Below are 16,994 nucleotides of genomic sequence, written 5' to 3' on the forward strand. Positions count from 1 at the left end.
GATATTAGTAATTATTAACATATGTAAAAACGTTATTTATGAAAATGTTTTATTAATACATATAAACCTCACAAGAAAAAAATATATTATGAATTTCCTAATTTATCTTTTCTACAAAAAATATTGAAAAATAAAAATATTTCTCAAACATCCAGTGTACAATATAAGGGATGATAGTTTCTCTTTTTTGACACGTTAATCATTTTTGTCGCCTATTTTGTTATCTAAGTCCCAATGCGCGGCACGTATGGAATTCATTATTGTTGTATGCAACACTGTCGCCACAGATTTTGTGAAGTGGGTGGTCGGCGGGGTGGCGGTCGTACGAGGGGTCTTAAGCGATTTTCCCTTTTTGGGACACGCAGCGGCGGCCCCGGGGCTGATTTATGGCTAGTTATTGTCCTGCAGCGGATAACTCGGATAACTCTTGCGGCGCTGAGGGATGAGAAATTGACTTTTTCTGGGCAATGTGTTTTGCATTAGAGCACCGAGCAGACAAAGGAACTCGACGTGGCTCGCGCGAAAAATTGTTTTGCTGATAAACACCTTTCACGTTTGTATTACGTGAAAACACAGGCAGGCGCAAAAGGAAAATATTATTTCAGGTTTTTCGCGGCAGTGAAAGCGGGCTGTTTCACTGGATAGACTTGAGATTGCGACGTAATGTTTTTTTTTATTTTTTTAAATGGCGTCGCCTACTTGGAGATTGGTTAAAAGCGCGGACAGATTCTCTTTAATACGTCACAATACAACAACCATAATATACACACTACATATGTACATATATTTTTCAAGAACTATATCACATAATATATAAAAAATAAATTTTACGCTAGGACTGCTGAATTTCTAAATTGATCATATACATTTAATTTGTCTCACAAAAAAACTAGCAAATTAAACTCTTTAGAATATTGTGTAAATACTACAATAATTATTAAGATTACAATATAGTATAGGTTAACCAATAAACTTTTACTTAATTCAGAAGTCGACAAACAACAACCCGCACGCTACATCTGACCCACTGCTTATTTTAATCCCGCGAGCTAAAAATAGATTTTACAATTTAAAACTCAAAACATTTCAAAGTATGCGCTATAATGGTACAGTCAACTGTCGAGTTAAGGATTTGCGAGATATGACCGTATGTGGTGCTCCTATTGCTTTGCATACCACTGTGACGGTACACAGTTATAATTCGATAGCGTCTTCAGTGCCCCCGTATAACGTTTTTGCGATATTTTCTTCGCATTGATTGAAGAGACTATTTTACTTCGAAAGTCGTACTTTTAAATCATAGTGAATTGTAAATTATGTTGTGCGACGATATTATGTCTGTACTAAAATAATACAATATACAACATCATTACCATACTATGACTTGACACGATATTCACAACTTTCAAAACACCAGAATAATATTAAAAAAAGCTCATTTAAAAACCAATAAAATAAATTCATTTATCTTTTAAATTAATAAAGTATGTATGTTCCACCCTTATTTCAATTAGACTTTCGGTAATAAAAGTCGCTAAAAGTGTTGAGGCCATTGTAAGTAACATCAATAGGCAATTTAATAGCAAAGCAAATGATCTCAAAAAATATTTTTTGACTTCGCCTAGTGGTTCAGTGGCTTGTTAATTCTAGGATTTTATAAGGCATAACAAGTACACTTTGCGAAATAACTAATTATTTGTATAATTAAAAGGTTAGGTAAAAATAGTAACAGTACGTAACCATTTTTTGTGGCTTATGCTAACAGTTACTAAGTGAGTAAATATTTTTTAACACGTTAAATTATTAGCTAATGGATTTTTTTAATAGAGGCGCTCCTGTAAAGTGGCTTAGGAATTAGCTTCTATGAATAGTTCACATGGTACAAATACAGAGGAAAATATTTTTAATGAAGTTGAGATAACGTCATCAATGTGTAAATGTATCACATACGATGGTAGTAAAAAGTATGTAAAGAACAAGTTAAGACTTAGTTGATAACATATGATGCTTGTGAAAATGTAAGGTGTTTAAAGCCTCTGATTATTTATTGTATTATTCACCTGCAGGTGCTTTGTGGGAAATATCTCAATATATCATGTGTTATTGAACCAGTTTTATCAGCGGTGAACTTAACCGTCGTCAGTTCCGTGACTTTTTACCTAATATTCTGACTTGATCTACCATACAACAGTTCGATAGCTCAGTCGCGGTAAACTTTTATTGAAAATTAAAAATACAAAACTCCATATAGTTGAGATTTTTATTAACGAAAAACCTGACTTTAGTTACTATTATCGAATATTGAATGGCTTTTGATATTAGCTTTTGCTGCAAATATCATGGAATTTTTGACAAAATTTAATTGAAAACTACAATACAAAAAAACAGTGCTCATACATGAAACACTGCGTTTAGTCAACATTGATTTAAAGCTGCTTTGTATATTTTTAAAATAAGGTAGCTGTTTTTTTAAGATAAGTTAAATTTCTATTCTACAAAAAATTTCAGCATTACATTTTCTAAGATTTTTAAAATCAATTTGACTGTACAATTGAAAAACTTTCATTTTAATTTAAATTGTAAGTGATTAATTCCAAGAAAATAAACTAGCAGCACAAATGTGAAAAGACATTAAAAGTACATAAAATCACAATTTTGGTTTAGAATCAATAGATGATTCGCCATAAATTTTTACGATAGTATGTGTCAAACTTCGAACCTTAGTATGATGAGATGTTTTCTCAAAAAATCAATTATATTATTTTTATAAGTAAAGATTTTTACTATAGACGCGTATTTTGAGAAATTTGCAATAAATGCTAGCATTTATATTAGTTTTTTTTTTAAATCTCGCCAAGCTTTTGGCGAAAGCTTTTTCCGATTCAGTTCTTTACAAAAAAAATTTTCATTAATACTTTTATTGAAGAAGAAGCTATAAATATATATAATACGTACAGTTAAGTTTTAAGTCCACGTGGATTAACACAAACTATTTTGCTGCTGAGGTATTTGGATCGCTAAAGCTGTGTAATGAAACGCGGTTTTGCAGACATAGAACACGTATGTGTGATGAGAAGAAAATGCATTTATTCCTAGAATTCCTTTGTCGCTTTAAGCAACTTCAATTTCCAATACACGCTGCCTTTACCATGTCAATAAATAAGTCATGAGGAAAGTAAATGTAACAAGAATTCGTGGTTATGTTTATGTTGCAAACCAAAGCACTTATATATGGATGAATTAAAATATACAATTTTTAAACTTCCTACAGCTTTGGGGGAAAGTATACTATAATTACGTAACAAAAATAAATATAACAACAATTTTATACCCTTTTCTTTTTCCACAGCCAGTTATCTCAGAAGCGCGAGTAAACAACTGTGCAGTAAAGATAGCACGAGAATAAAAGAAAGGATTAATCAAGAAGCTAAAAAACAAACAAAGAGCACATGCTTCAGCTGTTGCCTTATATTAAATTAAATTATTACATAGTATCTCATTTAACTATATTATCTTAAATGTATAAAAAATATGCATATCAAAACATAATTTAGTATGACAGCCAACGTTATAAAAAGATAACGCGGATGTGTATCGAATAACCAGACTTTTCGCCGGGCAAACAAAGGGTTTAATATTTGTTCGGATCTAAGATACACCGAAGATGCGACGGCTCGTGTAAGAGCACAAATATACAACGGAGGAAATATATATTTGCGATTTTTCCCCATTTCGTTCCCGTATCCTTTGCATATCGTTTGTTCGGTATTTGTTCAATATCCTCTCGCGTCACAGGTTTGCCCTCAACACGAGGATACATATTTGGCAAACCGTGATACGAAGAACAACTGTGAGCCTTAACCGCTGAATAATATAACAGTATAAGGAAATAAGTAAAAGTGTGTGCATATATTGAGTGACCCATGTATTTATGCAACAATAAAACAATCATTAAATCATCAGCTGCGATTTCATCCATACAACCACAATATTTTGATTGATGAGTTATTACTGGAGTTGAAGCAGACACTAAAAAAATATCGGTCTTTTATAATACCATACAATATGCAAATCATCAGATAATCGACCGCGAATTTTTTCCATTTAGCACTGTATGGAGTGCCCGGATATAATTCATCTCTTTCGCGACAGTTACAACAGCCTTTACTCGATTTATCATTTTTTTAATAACTTGCGTATTATCTGTGACATACACATTACATAATATTATGTTAGCTAACACTGTCAAACTTCAAAATGAGATTTTATCATTTTTATAAATGTGTACATAGTAACAACAGCGGAGCCATCATCCAAACCAACCGGCGAAATTAAGCAAAAAATGAGCATTTCCCTAGCAGTGCTTTTTTCGTCAGAAAACATAAATCAACTAGAAAGCGGAAAGTCCACATAATATAAGTAAAATTTTAATTTCATATTGTTTTTTATTGTGTCAGTCGTAGATGTATTCTTTATAAAATTGAAACTTATTGTCTGTAAGCGGTTGCAATAGAAGATTAAAATCATCATTCAAAATAATTGGAATACACTCTTACACTCCTTGCCAAGCCACTGTTATGTATTTACAGTAATAACATAATAAAAATTTCAAAGAATAAATTAAAGTAAATAGGTTCAGGAAACACTGTTCCTACTAGAGTTCCACAAGGAAGTTTTATCGGACCGTTACTCTTAAATAAACATAAGAACCACGAAGTGAGCAAAATTTCTAAATGTTTTTTGTCAGGTTTTTAACGCGCGATTTCCATTTCATGCTACTACTTTGTTAATTTTGGAGAGGCGATAGCAAAGCTTATTTAAATCCAATTGAAATGTTTGTTTAAATAATAAAAAGTTTTTTGTAATCTACTCGCGATTAGTTTAAAACTTATAAATACGGCTGCGTCGTCAGCGTACATAGATATCGCTCATTTTTAATTTCATAATAGCATTAGTACATACAATGAAGAGAAACGGCCCGAGCAAACTTATCCGGTAACATAATAGCTTGCGCTAAACATTAATTCAGTTTAAACAACATAAATAATGCAAGGGTTCAAAAACAATACAATTTGCCTCAAAATATAGTAGGTTCACCCCGCGCTTTAACAATTACTCAGCTAAAGCAAAACACTCAAAGCTCGATGAAATTAATCAAACCCTGTTTTTAACCGTAATTTGTATTAGCACGAGACAAAATGTGCTCATTAAAATTTAATACGCAAAACTTAACGACGCTGCTGTCTGCCAGCGCCCCCTAATATATAAAATCCGCGTCAAAATAACAAAGTTAAATTATATATTTGCACAGATTTACGGGTATGCAAAGTTTACGGGGGGATTTTCAGTGAAAGATGTGCGGGCGCGCGCGCGTGTGTGTGTGCGTATGTATATTTAATAAAAACACATACATACACACGACCTTCCAAAAATTGAAATTATAAAGGAAATCTACTGTATTGTATTGTAATTATTGTGCGAAATCTCTCAAAGGCGAAATGTGCGACCTTTCGCATTTATGATGTTGTTTCAAACAACACACGTACTACATATGTACATAAAACAGGAAAGAAATACAATAAAAAAGATAGTTACATTTCGTTAGCTTGAAAAAATATTATCTCAAATAAGTTTTAGAAAAGCATTTAAAAAAATTGAATAATAATAAAACATCAATAGCTTGATAGTAACATATAATTAATGCAAGCAAAACGGAATCCCGAGCGTACTCTACATCTAAAATAAATGAGCACCATCCTACCTATTTTTTTACAGCTTTTAATCGCAAAAAAATCCTTGTGTTTGGCAAGCTGAATAGCTCATGCAAGATGAACGTTTCCAAGCGCTTAGATCTTGCCCACAACGTGCAGGAAAAAGGGAGGCGATCGCGATTCTCTAGGGCACTCTAAAGTTGCCGAGCATTAACGGGTTAACGACACCGCCCATTAGCTATTTTTATAAGTACTTTATTGAATAGACGCTACGCCGATAATACACGTAATTGTATTCCAACGCTCAACATAAATACGAATACTAGATAATAACAGAGAGTATTTCGCTTCAGTGGGATTCCAAAAAATGGAGTCACATTCAAGGACGCTACAAACTAGCGTATTGTACAGAATGCAAAATGTCAAAAAAATAATAAAGTGACACGCGCTCCGCATAGTGAAGCCGAGCATTCTTAAGTTTTGGCGATGTGTATAGAATTCCCAAATCATCGACAAAAAAAATTATACTTATAACATCTGTAAGAAATATTTCCCAGGCATCTGCAAAAAGGGAGAACGTGACACTTGCTAAAAGGTAGTAGATTGTCGATGAACTACCTCCACGGCGACTCTATATTTTTTGTAAAGAAAGTGAATCCAAATTTGTGCGAATACTCTAAAACATTTTCAGGTCATCAGGCATATAAGTTATTAATGAGCAGGGGGTATCGTAAATAAAGAACAAAAAGAGCAAAGAACTCAGATATAATCCCTGCGGTATTCCAGAATGAGTAAAATATTAATTGAAAAAAGTACAGTAATAACTATTGCAAAATTAAACAAATTATAATCTGAAATTTTGACTCATCCTTTCCATATTTCCATGACCTTTCTCCTACATATAATAACATTTTTAAACATTTAGATTTATATATTCATAATACGAAATTCAATAATGAGATTAATATTTTAAAAGCCTCGCGACCTTTTAAAATAAATATTTTTGGCAAAAAACATTTCTGTAAATGTAGCCTATTTTAATAAATAAAATTGTAGTTTTGTATCTCACTAAAAATGCCACTTCATATAAAACAACCAAACATAAAAAAATCTTTAAAAATTATCATTTTTAAATTTAGACTGTCTTTTTCAAACCGACGATTGTATTGTATATGTATATGTATTATATGTATCCATCCATGATGTTAACGCTCATCATCGTTGTGCTGGAAATAAGGGTGCGTGTACACATGCATGCATACTAGAGTCTCCAATTCGAGTAATCGAGTACTCGATACTCGAGTATACTTGTCTATTTTTCAAGTACTTGATAATCGAGTATTTTGAAAATTACTCGATTAATACTCGAAATTAAAAAAATTTGAAATATTTCAGAAACAAAAATAATTTTAACTCGGTCCGGTAAAGGTTAACGTCTTGCTTTTATTTGGCGTTTATGCCCGAAGTCCCGAGTTAGAGCGGTTACTATCAGGTATAATTTTTTGATAGTTCCATAGTTGCATAGTTCCGGTCGTCGGCTATGTTAGTAGGTACGACGGAGAAATTTCTTTTGTGTTTTCTGTTCGAAATATCTAAAAACAAATTTTAGGTTTTATGACTATGCAGTTGTAGCGTAAAGTGTTGTAAATTGTTTATACTGATCCCTCAGCTTAAAATATAAATCAAAACAATTGTGTGTTTTAAAGGCATTTAAAGTAAAGTCAGTTCTTTGCGAACCGTTTAGCTCTAGAGTGAAAGGGATTCACCCAAATACATCTTCGAAGGATATAGATTTAAATTCTTCGCACTAATCAGAAGGAGTAGAATATTGTATATTGTTAAGAAAAAAAATCTATTCAAGAAGAATTACAAAATGCTATTTTGTCAATAGTCGAAGGAAATAAGAGAAAAGCAGAGAAGGGAATGAAAGAAGAGAACATAAAAAGAGAGTTCAAAAAATTTTATATCTATAAAAAGCGAACAGTTATAAATTAGAAGCCTTATTCAACGCGTTAATGACAATAAGACCAACATCAACAGCAACGGAAAGGGATTTTTCCATAACGGGAATAATAAAACCAAAGGTTAGCAGTAATATTAAATTCGAGACACTTTTTGCATTATTGTTTTTAAAAAGTATGTTCGTGAAGTTAAAATAATTGTAAAAATGAACATACCAAGTATTTTATTAATTTATTTATATGTGCACGAATTTGAATAATAGCTATTTCGGTACATTTGGTAAATACTCGAAAGTACTCGAGTACTCGAGTATTTTACAATTTTAATATTCGATACTCGAGTAGTTGATGGTTCGAGTAATTGGAGACTCTAATGCATACATACACAGTTTTCCGCGAATTTGTTTACACCGATAGAAGAACGTTACCAATACTAAATCAGGGCTGTTAATGGTAGGGTGATCATACGTTGGAAATTGAATTAAAAATTATAATGTGTTATATTTTTATTATAAATTATTGTCATGTTGTGGTATTTAGTAATCAATAAAACAATTCCAGTAATATTTTATTGATATTTTTAAAAATATTATATTGAACAGATTTTTAATCTGGAGATTGATACCAAAACTGCTCTCATGTTTTTGAGTTAAATATGTATATAAATAAACAAAATAAGTAAGAAAGTGATATTTTACACTTTCCTCAACAAATTAAATAAAAAAAATAAAAATTAATTGCACATGTAATTTCACATGGTCACCCTATTATATTTCCTCACCAATACTGTGACGATGAGTGTTCATATCTTGGACGGACTGTACATATATTATGTTATACGATACGATACGCATTGCACTATAATGTTTCTCCTTTTACAGCAGCAAAACTTTGAGGTTTACGAAGCTGAAGAGGTTTCAAGTTTTATTAGAACTATAAAAATGCAGAATTGTTAACGATTAATTTAAAAATAATATGAAAGCTTGTTTCGTCATGTATTATATTAGAAGAACCAGACAGTAAAATAATCAATACTTTATATTTATGTATAACTATTATAAAAAAATATTTAAGTATGTTACAATGTATAATGAAAAAAATCTCGGAGTTTCTTTGAATAAGATCGAACTCGCCAGACTGATCTTATCAGTTATTTTCGCAATGTTTGTAGCGAGAAAATATCACAAAGATAATATTTAAATTAATTGGTTAATATCTCTGGTAAGCATCTCTTGGTTCTTTTGTAAACATTTAATTAAAATGTATGTATTAAAAAACAGATGAGCATTCAAAATTGTATGTGAAAGAATATTCCACAGAACATTTTTTAAGGTACAATTAAAATGATCGCTGGAGCGTAAAACTACACATTGTACAACTTTATTAAATTCAACATAAAATATTTTGTTCTGGTAAGTAGTATATAATTGAGATTTTTTAAATATTACCTAAACAATTAAACTACTACATCACTGTACACGTGCAATTATGATTTCAGAAGTAAAAAATGGTTTGAGAAAAAACCTTATAACATAAACCATAATTTTAATAAAAACACATCAACAACATACAAGTTTATAATATATATATTCTAATCAAAAATGTAAATATTGACTCCTTATGATGTTATCATAACGTGTGCGAAAAAATACAAATAAAAAGATAATATAAAATTTTATAGTTATTATTAAGAATCAACCGTGGCTGGTATTCCACCACTTAAAATATTAAAGAAAAACTTTGACTCATCCTCACAATTGTATTATGCTGAGAAACTAGATTTAAAAGTTTTTATAAGAACTTGTCAGTAAGTCGGTGCTAGGATATATTATATATTATAAGCTAGTCCGTCGAGACATGTGTCCTGTCCGATCCACTTTAAATGCAATGTTTCATTCGCCACTTCGCGAGAAGTAGTGACACAATTTTAAACTTGTATTTTAGATCAGACAACTTAAATTGACAACATACTTATATTCATACGCTGATATCAAAAGTTCATATCTATCCATATGAATTGATATTAAATATCAGATATGTATATTTTATTATACATATCTGATATTTTTAAAAGTACATGTACCATTTATATTATATATTTTAAAACTTAAATGTCACTTTAGATATGCTAATATAATTTATTTGCAAATATACTGATCGTAAACTATGAAAAATTGTATACTAATTTGTATTAAACTAGCAAGCAAATGTATTTTTAACGATTTTATAAATCTTAAAATGAGGGGAACTTAGGAATCCAATAAATTTAAAAAATATAAATTAGAATGATTTGTACGTATAACAAATTCCAATCGTATACAGTAAGTTAAAATCATCTAGAAGCTCAAATTACTCAGTGAGAATCTACTCGTCTTTCTGACTGTAGTAAATCTGTCGATCTAAGTGAAAATGCTGTTTGTGGCCAGCTTAGCTTTTTTGAACTCTCGTGCTATTTTTAGTCGAAAGTAAAGTAAGAAGTAATAATAAATTTAGCACCGAAACGAGAATGGTGGTTTTCAACAATGAATTTAAAACGACTATAATGAATTTATAAACCACTAAAACGATAATTATATGGCTTTCAACAATACAATGAATATAGAAATCGTGCAGAAAACCCAGTATTGCACAATAGCCACAAATAATCTCCCATTGCCGAAACATTTCCGAAGTGTCTGAAGATATTTTCCCCTCTTTTTTCAAAAGAACGCATTGCTTCGTTGTTTGATTTGTATCAGACCGCAATACATCACGTTTTAAAAGCTTTATTTGCGCTGGAAAGAAAATTTTAATATAATATTTTAAAGGTTAAGTTACATTGAACAAAGAAAGGGTTTCGCGACTTAACTTAATTGGGAAACACTGCTTTACACTATGTATTATATGATGAAGGCAATATGAATTCGTATTGGACTTTTTATCAATACGCGAGACACCTTTGATGTCTTTGCTCTCCCATCTCAGGCTATAAAAACACATTTTTCGCATAGCCCAGTGCCTTCTTGCCTATTCCCGACACGGCCTACACCACTTTGTCTCTTCGCTCGTCCTTGAATTGCGGCTAACTCAATTTTGAACCAAGAAACGCGTTCCCCGTGTATGCGTTATCCTCGGAGACACCGCGGCAGATTTATGCCAGACTTGATCAATATTGAATTTCACGACCTTCGCTTCTTTTTTTCTTTCGTCCAAAGTGGGATGATTGACACCCTGGTTGACAGGGGATGTCGGCCACCCTCCTACGGGACACTATTAGCCCGGGGTTGTTCATGAAGAAAACCTACGCCCTCCTTCCCATAAACGAATATTTTCGCCGGAGCAAAAAGACGATGACGTGACGGTGACACGTGTTGAAAATGTAAAATAGCTCCGGCAAGGAATTGTCTGCGTAATTTTATGCTCTGCGAAGCCATTTTAATGGCTAATGGCGGTGGGGAAAAATACCATGCCGAACACCATATGAAAATAGGGCAAATGGGTTGGCGTCTTTTCTTTATCGCTTGTAGTATATTTACATGGCACGAATTGTAGGAATTTCATTTAAAAAATAGCTGTAATCTAACTGTCAATTTTAAAAATTAATTAAATTATTATTTATAATGTAAATAAGAAGTGTATCAAAAATGACTTAAATCAAAATGTTCTAAAAATTCTTTCGAGTAGCTCTTATCTACATTATTTAACCCTGATTTATTTTAACCATTATAGGTCGCCGCCCAATAGTTTGGAGGCACGGCTCTCAGTTATTCACATATTATCTACCGCATATGCGAATACCGAACAAAACAAACGACCTGGACCGTTTTATTTGCGGTGAGCGCAAGAATTTTATCACTGCGTTGCCGAACAAATGTATTCATTAAGTCGGTAGCGATACGATCGCAACAACAATGAAAACGTTAACGAGCGCCGTATGATAAAATCGCCACCGAGATAATCCCGGATTCGAACCCGGTTGTTATTCCCGGTTAAGTTGCGTGCGACGCTTTTCATTAACCCAGAACGTTTTGCGGTTTGACATCATATCCCCATTTCAAGGTTTTGTAGGGATTTCAAACCTGCACAAATTATTATAATTTAGAGATCATTTTAACGTATATTTCGAACAACCTATCTCGAAAGTGTAGCCACACACATTTGAAAATATTAAACGGAAAACCAATTATTTTCATTACCCACAAATATCGCTGAAAAAACTACTCTTTGTTTGGAAAAGACGCGCACTAGACAATATATTCTACCCTGCGCATATTACTATTGTTCTACCGATCGCCTGAATAACCATCTGGAACATTTATTTTAGCATGAACACGTTTCGGAGGTGTGTCCAAAAAGGGATTTAATTAGCTTGCAAACATCTTCATCTGTAATTCGCCAGCGCTGTCTTAAACCAGCTTTATGAAATATGTGACACTTAACCACAGAGGGAGAGACGCGGTAAGAGACGAGAAGGAGACGCAGCAGAGACGATCCAAAAGACTGCATCAGTACGAGAAATACGTACCGGCAATACCAGTATTAAGGCAAAAATTTGCCTTCGGTAACACCGCCATTTCAAAATGAAATACCGATTATACAGAAAAAAATACAAAAAAAACGAACATCTTATTTGCTAAGAACGATATCTCCATGGCATAGAAATACGAAAACGACGATACTCATATGGCTTGAAAGCAGCAAGTATAATAAAATGATGCTACTTGCGAGTTTAACTAAGTAGTTTTATAATATTAACCCTTTTAGTTCAAAAAATCCAAAATATCAGACCAACACAATGCAGTTTTCTGCATTGTGTTAGTGGGTTGTCCCACCGGACGCAATTTTTGAAAAATTAATTTAGCATGTCGATATTTATATTTTTTATGATAGGGATGGCTGGTGAATTGAAAACATAAAAATGGTATTGCATATACGTTTTTTATTAATTATTTTAATTTTTATCTCCATTAAAACATGTTTTCACCCAAATAGTCCACGGAATATTTAATTAATTAAAATAATAATTGTATTTACTGTTTTTTTCTCTCGGTAATACCGGTATTACAAATCCGTTATTATTGCAATCACCAGACATTAGATTATCCCGAAAGCATCACGAGAACACATGGCGACGAATCTTAGCTGTTTCAGACAGCACAGACTTCCATAACCTGCATTTTAACTCCACCGCCTGATTTTTTTATATATGTGGTAGTTTATATTTGGCTGCAGTCACATCCTTTCGGCCTTAAAACTTGGAAGATATATTTTCTCTAATTACCGTAAAAAAGTTTTTTTAATTGTTTATATACCAGGAATGTTTACTAAGATTAATGAACTTTGTTCTGTTATTTAATTGACCTGCATTATATTTCGTTTACTAAAATATGTGTTTTATCTTTGAAGCCATATAAAACACAGATAATAGACGTATGAGTTGGCAAATCTCTAATAAAAGAAACATCGTATCGAAAAATGTTTATGAGATTATGCTTCACTGCTTGCTAGTCAACTATTAAAACCTGGTGCGAAAATTGATAGTGAACATTTGTCGTTGGTCATCTAGCAAATAAAGATTTAGCAAATCTAAAATACTATCACATCCGCATATTTAAAGTTGTGTGATTACGAAGGTCTATACGAAAACTTACTTATAAAAAAAAAAGATGTTTTATTTTCTAATACTGTATTTCCATAAACAAGTTAAACTTGGCAAATAAACTATTTTGGTAAGCAGCATTGTCCCTTTGCTTGTATTTTTAATATTATTCAACACTTGACCCAAAGTATGCCCAGTTTATTTGCGATGTGAACAAACCGTTAAATAAAAGTTGAGATTGACAAAGAAGTATTTTATACAAACGAACCTGCTACGCAACTCATAGACAACAATAATACCATTTAAGTCCAGTTGCAATATGCATACAATAGACATTCCATATAAGATCACAATACATTGTTTTTGCATACGCTCATAAAAACAGTAAATATTTATCAACTGCAACAGGTACGTAATATTAATAATGAAATCGTGAAATAATTTAAAAATCCAAATTAATTGTTTGACCTCACGATAAGGATGTTATTTGACATACTTCGTTTAATAAAAAAACTCTTGTTTATTATTCAATTAGCAACATCAGTAATTATCCATAAACTCAATTGCATATGGCGACAAATCAATGGCATCATTACGACATCGCTCATATCACTTAACGCGCAATTAATTTAATTTACGCTCCAATTAATTATGTGATAACATTAGCCATGCATGATATCATATTAAAAAAAAATTTTGCTTAATTTTACGCAGTACCATTATCATTTTCAATTATACATCAAAACCGTAATATTTTATCGATGCTGGGATCTTTAGTTGCACAATAGAAATTCACCTTTAAATTACACTATTAATAGAACAAGACCTATCGATATATACAAATTGTGTAAAATATATATATTATTAGCATAAAACACACATTTTAACATTTAATTTGAATCGTGGAATGAAAATTTTTAAGTGCAGGTAATAAATCATATTTTACGATACACACGATACAAATATACTGTATGTAAATAAAAAATAAATAAAAAAATGCAATTTGGATTTTTTCTAAAAAGATAGCTATTTTACAATAAGATAAGACGTTGAGAATACTAGAGGAAAAATAACCAAGAGTTATATTTAATTTCATTACAATATTCCTTATCATGCACAAGAGTATTATAGATAAAAGTCGATTAAAGAACAAATCCCTACAAGCTTATAAATTAATCGAAAAGCAATATTGCTTTAAGGTACTGTGCTTGATAAATAACGAGTTTTTGTTTAAATTATGTCATAATTACAACAGGTTTTTTCAATGCTTCACGATGAACTATATACATAAAATAAGATAAGTAAATAATGAGAAACCTTTAAAAATGCGATTAATACAATGATTAAATGCAACATAAAGGCACAGTAGTAGCTTAAAATGGTCGCCGCACGAGCAACTCGAACCAAACCACAAAGTAAAGACATTTTAATTTTGTGCATTACATTGTTACGTAAACGACATATTAAGAGACGAAACATTTTTCGGTCAAGATTGATGAATTACCGATGTAGCTATGTATTTAAACGACATATGTTGCCATTATTTACAACGATTTTGAACTCGAATCTATCTATTTTTTATGAATTAAATCATAACAAACTTTATTAAAAACCTTTATAAAATCAGTGTAGATGACATCTACTCTGCTTATATCGAGATTTTTCGACACAAAATTGGAAAAGCAGAGCAGATTCGTTGCTACTGATCTCAATACACTAAAACATATATCGGATATGTAACACGAACTCTATCCAATGTCATTTTATAAAGAAGCGTGAGTTTTTTACATAAGAATGCCGCACAGCAAGAAAACCTGAGTCATATTAGGGGCGAATGAGAGCTTATTTTCAAAACGCAATTCCGACATCGGGCAAAGGGTTTCATTTGCCATAAGCGAAAATGTATTATTGAATTAAAAGGACAAACAAATAAAACATATATCCACCTTCTCACTTCAGAATAGCAGAAAACATGTTTATATGTGGCGAGCTCATTGAAAAGCTCAAGCAGCTATGTCCATGCCACGACAACCGCCAACCAGTGGTCGTCTGAAATTTTTCAATATACATATTTTAATTTTCACCTTTTTAAATAAATATAATGTTGTTTGAAGGGCAAGGCCGATGTTATCAGATGTTAGCGATGCAATTCTTTCAGCTGTAAAATAATTTAACTATGATTACAGATAAACATTTATTAATTGCCAATTATTAAATGTGTGGGAGAGCACAGTGACATCGGTAATTTCGAATCTAAAAAGATTTTATTGAAATTGGCGCACTAACTTATTTATCTTTTTATGCCGGCCAGTGCGGACCACACGTGACAATAGACAGAATAAACTAATTCATTAATTCATAGACTTTTTGCTAGTCAATAAATTACAGAACTTGGATCTAAAACACAACGGGTCGCGAAGTTTCCATATTCCACGCTTGTTAAAAATATTTTACGACCGTTTCAAACCTGTTCAGATGACAGATTTCAACAATTTAAAATCCAACGGAACGGTCATAAAAGATCAGTGTGTTAAGAAGCTGTAGCAACCACATATTACCACGTTTGTAAGGGTCTTTGTCTCAAAACATGATCATCTATCAACAAGGAAACAACACAATAGCGTAAAAGATGGTATCAAACACAAAGTCTTCGTTAACACCACATAAATAACATGAGTTTTGTTCTTACAGTAAATATTCTCCATCATTAAGAGAGTATTTCTTTGTTGCGGAACAGTCACGGATATAATACATCACAGGATTGCAATGCAATACGACCTTGGACAATACCCACCAAGCAAACGTCGCTTTTTAAAGGCGTATACCTATTTCGCCGTTCTAAGAAGAGACTGCAGCGATTGGCTCGATGATCGCTGCATAATTGCGATTGGTCAGCAAGCTTTGCAGGCCTGGATACTTAAGCCTGGACTCCGATGAGGAGAAAACAGTCACAAGCAGCAACTCGCAGACTCCGGCGGACACTCAAAGAAACCAGCAGACGCCCACCGCCCGCGAACAACATACGATCATGGACTCACACGTTCTTGATCGGTCTAAAAGCACGCTGCTCTAAATCCCGTAACTGAAAGGCACTGGGTTTAAATCGTACATAAACTACAGTAAATTATACACTAGTGCCCCTATCAAAAATGCTCTAGAACACAAAAAACTGATACCAATCGTATTAAAGGGAAATGCGCTAGGCATAGCTAAGTCTTGTCATATACTTCGGCGATGTGCTAATAAAATATCCATCCTTTTGCGAACGCTACTCCCAAGTTTTTAACGAAAGCATTTCAAGTTAAAATCCTTCATCTCTACTTATTAAAACTTCCAGAAACTATAAATGTACAAAATAAATTTAGCATACACGTTTTAAAAATAGTTTTAAATTCAAGTATTTTATTTATAAACTAGCATTATAGTTAAACTCCTACATCATAAAAATAATCTATTTCGGATTCTCGACGCATACATTTGTTGAGATTGCCCCTAATATTCAGAATACCTTACTACCTAATAGTATGTACGAGTTGAAAAAGGCTGAACTAATGCGTACGTGAGTCGTTAGATCAAATTTTTTTAACAATAACAAAACGCGTTCACAGCCATGTTTACAGCGCCGAATCGCTCGGAGGCAGATCGGCAGGGAATGTTCCGACCCCGTTTTGATTATTTCAGAAGCAGCCTTCGAAATTACGGCGATTATGTCACAAGTCAATGGTGCGGCCCTTTATTCCTGTC

At 32.4% G+C, this 16,994-nt stretch overlaps 1 protein-coding gene and 1 long non-coding RNA gene across 7 annotated transcripts in view; one reads left to right on the top strand and one right to left on the bottom strand.

Annotated features, from left to right (window-relative positions):
* LOC148228087 (uncharacterized) overlaps positions 1 to 8,045 on the top strand; it is a 136,713-nt gene extending 128,668 nt beyond the window's left edge. The window contains exons 2-3 of the long non-coding RNA XR_015811551.1: positions 6,977 to 7,354; positions 7,437 to 8,045. This is a non-coding gene — a long non-coding RNA (uncharacterized LOC148228087). The remainder of the gene's footprint in view (positions 1 to 6,976; positions 7,355 to 7,436) is intronic.
* Positions 1 to 16,994, bottom strand: part of sfl (N-deacetylase and N-sulfotransferase sfl) — a 313,934-nt gene that overhangs the window by 183,316 nt on the left and 113,624 nt on the right. The window lies entirely within an intron of this gene.

The sequence above is a fragment of the Plectrocnemia conspersa genome, unplaced genomic scaffold, assembly GCF_051122295.1.
Source record: "Plectrocnemia conspersa isolate PC_06_02 unplaced genomic scaffold, ASM5112229v1 ptg000012l, whole genome shotgun sequence".
Classification (NCBI taxonomy): domain Eukaryota; kingdom Metazoa; phylum Arthropoda; class Insecta; order Trichoptera; family Polycentropodidae; genus Plectrocnemia; species Plectrocnemia conspersa.